Below are 4,248 nucleotides of genomic sequence, written 5' to 3' on the forward strand. Positions count from 1 at the left end.
CCAATAATATGACTGTCTTAGTTTCTGATATGCCACCATCACACTTGAATGGCCTCCCACTGCTGAGTTATGCATTGTAGATATTATGTATGATCTGAGTTCCTTATCAACGCCCACCATTATACGTTCGTCTTTTCTCAACTTCCCATTGATAAACGAAAAACCATTAATACCTTGAGGTTTTTTCTTAGTAACAACCTGCTTCAGATTCACGTCTTCATCCCATGTCTTAGCAATTTTCTTTAATAATACCGATGAGAATCTAGATAACGCTAGACAAGTTCCCTCTGAATTGACTCTAGATAGTGCATCAGCAGCTACATTCTCCTTGCCCTTCTTGTATTGCACTGAAACTCAAACCCCAACAGTTTGTAAATCCATTTCTCTTGATTAGGGTGTTTAATCTTTTGCTCCAAAAAGTGTTTCCATAGAATATCTGGTGGTTCTTCAAACCACACAAATTGTCTCAAAATATTTCTCAACTGTAAGGCATAAGAACAATTATAGAACTCTACATCTGGTGGTTCTTCAAACCATAATAAGTATTTGCATTTCATCCATGTTTTATGCCATAAAACTTTTTGAAAGCAAGATCCAACATCTTGAGGTTTCTCGAACCACAAAGTCTCGACCAAGTATGCTTGAGAAATGAGATCAAACGACAACATCCTATCTTCAAGGCCCAAAACATCTTCAAATATTTCTTTAAATTGTACTTCTCCCAAGTCAACCCGATAATGACCATTTTTTCTAACGTAGGTTGTCTTCGCATTCTCTCTGTCATCGTACACTTGGGAGACTTGTAATTTAATAATTGAAGAACTTGAATTATCGTAGATTTCTTCATCGAGATCAAGATTGTCGTGTTTTATATCATGAGTATGTGAAGTCTCCATTTCTTTTCCATAATAGGAGATGCGTCTTCCACTTTAGAATAATCGTCATCAAAAGAGGTTTCGTCTTTGTTTAGAGCTGAATATGTCAATGGGGAAGGCATCAATTGTGAATGTGTCAATGTGTAATGTGTCGATTGTCCAACATCTTCTACAGGTTGCTTGTCATCTTCCAGTAACTCATCAGATTCAACTATCAATTTTTGACGATTGTTTTCCCACTTTTGCCTTGTTATTTCTTCATCGGCCTTTTGTTTTTGTCTTTTAATTTCATTAGAGATCCTTCATGATTTTAACAAGTCGGTTATTTGTTGACACTGTTCTGCGATTACCTTCCACTGTTTTGACTGCACTTTCTTTTGTATATGGCGTGGATCGTCCCTTGCACATGACCCAAACTCACGTCGTAATAATTGTTTTAGCTCTGTCCACGTCAATCCTCTATTGAGAGTTTTCATGACCACGTGTTCCCTAAGCCATCGTAGTGCCTTTTCCCTCATGTGACTTGTCGTAAGATGAACCTTGTCTTCTTTAAGCGTATCGTTAACCCGAAAAAATCTTTCTTCCTCATAAATCCAGTCTTCGACATCTTTGACATTTTCTCCATAGAATTTTGGAAAATTCATTTTGACAACTCAGCGCACTTTATTCATTCATGCGATCGACTATTTTTACGAATTTCATTCAACTACCCGTCGATACGTGTTTCCACCATATTGCCAAGAACGTCGCTCTAATACCAATGATATAGCTTAGAGTAGATTTAAACTGATAACCTAGTTATAAGTGAGAGATACCTTGAGAATGAGATTCACAATTGCAGTCTGCAATTGAAAGTATTATGTGAGTAAGAAAATAAAGATAAGGAAGAAGAAGATAGGAGATAGAAGATAGAGAGAGAAGTTGACCTTAGAAGGTTTCTTTAAATATGTCGGGTACACTTGCAGAATATGATCTCTTCTTTATATACTCATCTTCCAAAATTAACTTCCCGCCAATTCCATATATTTGGCTACTACCTTATTAATAATTATTTATTTCCATATAAATAATTATTAATTAAGTATTTCATATTCTAGTTAACTACCTTATTTATAATTATTTATTTTGCATAATTAAAAATAGAATTGCTAACATGGGTTACATTTACCCGTTAGCTTATTTTAGGGTTAGGAAACATAACCCTAACAATCCCTTGTAACAATATCTCAATTCTTCTCTTTGTCTTTCTAGTTGTATTTTCATTTGTCTTTTTGTCTCAAGTGCTTCTCTTTGTGACTCAAGTACTAAAGACTCCAGTTGTTCTCTTTTCAATGTCTTCTCTTGTAATTCAGTACGCAAATGCTTGTACTCTTGCTCCTTACGCTGCTATGTTGCTCTTTACACATTATTATGATCAAGCATTGAACCTAGTATGAAATATGTGACTTGTTAAATACATTTATATAAATCTGTAAGAATTTCATAAATGCCAAAACGAGCTCTTTCTACATGTAGTCAACCAGCCCAATCCATTGTATAAACCTACATAAGTTAGTTATAGTAAGAAATCAATTTTTGATTCCAAATATGACAATCAAGCTAAAGAATAAAAGAAGTGTGAATATAATTGATATAATAATCTTCAAATTTACACCACTATATGTTAATTAGTTCCGAATTGATATAATAATCTTCAAACATGTAATCACAATCAATAGATGGTAAAACTCTCTCAATTTGTACACTAAATTTGTACATATTAAATCAAATAAGTCAAATAAACTGGTGATATCTTAACACAGTAATGTATCTGCATTTCACAGGTTTGTGAATAAATAGACAAAACTACAATAAGAAAATATATTATAGCTGCAAATAACCAAATTTAAACAGGACAAAGAGATTTGAAATACCAACAACAATTAAAACTTGATGCAAACATTTGTGTAGCCTAAAACTCTACTGCACAACAAAATATTGTTTAACTTGTACATAAACCATAAGGATACTAGATTATTAAATCCAAAAGGTTTTCAGAAGAAGTTGCTCTCGAAGAAGCCTTGAGATGGGTCTAAAAGTAATAGGCATTAGGGTAATTGTGGATGAGGTTGATTCGGTTTTTTAGCTAAACAACTATATTCAGACTTATATCTGATTAATCATAAAAGACCAGTTTGTAAGATTTTAATTGAACAACTCACTATCTTTTAATTGAGCAAATGTATCAAATACAATAGATAGTAGCAGTTTGTATAAATAATTTTAATTGAACAAATGGATCTGTATTTTATAGATCAATAACCTATTAAAATTTTCTAGTTCACCAATGAAATCAAGTAGCAATAACAATTTTAAATCTTTAACACTTGCAGAAAGTACACCAATAAAACGCAAATAAATCATTTTTATTCCTAACTTCGAAAAGTGAACCAGTTTAAGTATAAGTACCTAACTAACAATAGATAGAGATTATGTAACAGATTATGTAACACATTATGAATGTAATTGTAAACTAAGAGATTATAAGATTTACCCGTTACCAAAAGAATGAATTACAAAAAGAATAAGATGCCCGCGATTGCCTCTTGAACTGTCTTACATAGACTTAAGAATCAGTAATCCACTTACATGATAGAATGCTATCTTGCTTGATTAACCATTAATGATTATGGTAGTTCTTAATGTGAATAAATCAGTGGACGAATATCCAAGCTGTGTGGAAGATGTTCACAACAATCATCTATGTCCATCTGTTCAAAACACACTTTAAAATTTTATCACTTGAAGAAAATACATATGGAGTTATTATTATTATTACCTCAAGCTGCCTTAACATTTCTACAGTTGCTTCCAAGTCTCCCTTATTAGCGAAAAAGGCCTCTGCCAATGATTCTTCTGATATACCTAGAAATATCATCTCAAGGTATGTCAAACTCATATCAAACTATTCTTCCATATTTATCTCTTTATCATCATCTTCACCATATCTATCATCTATTGTGCTTCTTCTGTTGTTGCTGCTTTCGGATGTTAAACCATGGATAATCTCATTGGATAAAGCTATTTGGATAAAGCTATTGTTTGCTAGTACTGGTGTTGGTTTAATTTTACATCTTTAAGATCATTATTTCCCATCAAATTGTAATCAATCTCTTTCAATGCTTCATTTCTTCTTGAAAGTGGAATGTATGGTTCAACATATGGGTTCGGCGAAGAAGATTTTCCAGACTTCATTACACTGTTGGATTTTTATTAATCAGCCACATATATAGTGATGAACTTTAATTCTTCCTCTCATCAATCAAATAAAACAAATATGTTTTCATTAAGGAAAACCTAATGCATTCCGATGAGTTGATTCCAACAGATCAAG

The sequence above is a fragment of the Impatiens glandulifera genome, chromosome 4, assembly GCF_907164915.1.
Source record: "Impatiens glandulifera chromosome 4, dImpGla2.1, whole genome shotgun sequence".
Lineage (NCBI taxonomy): Eukaryota > Viridiplantae > Streptophyta > Magnoliopsida > Ericales > Balsaminaceae > Impatiens > Impatiens glandulifera.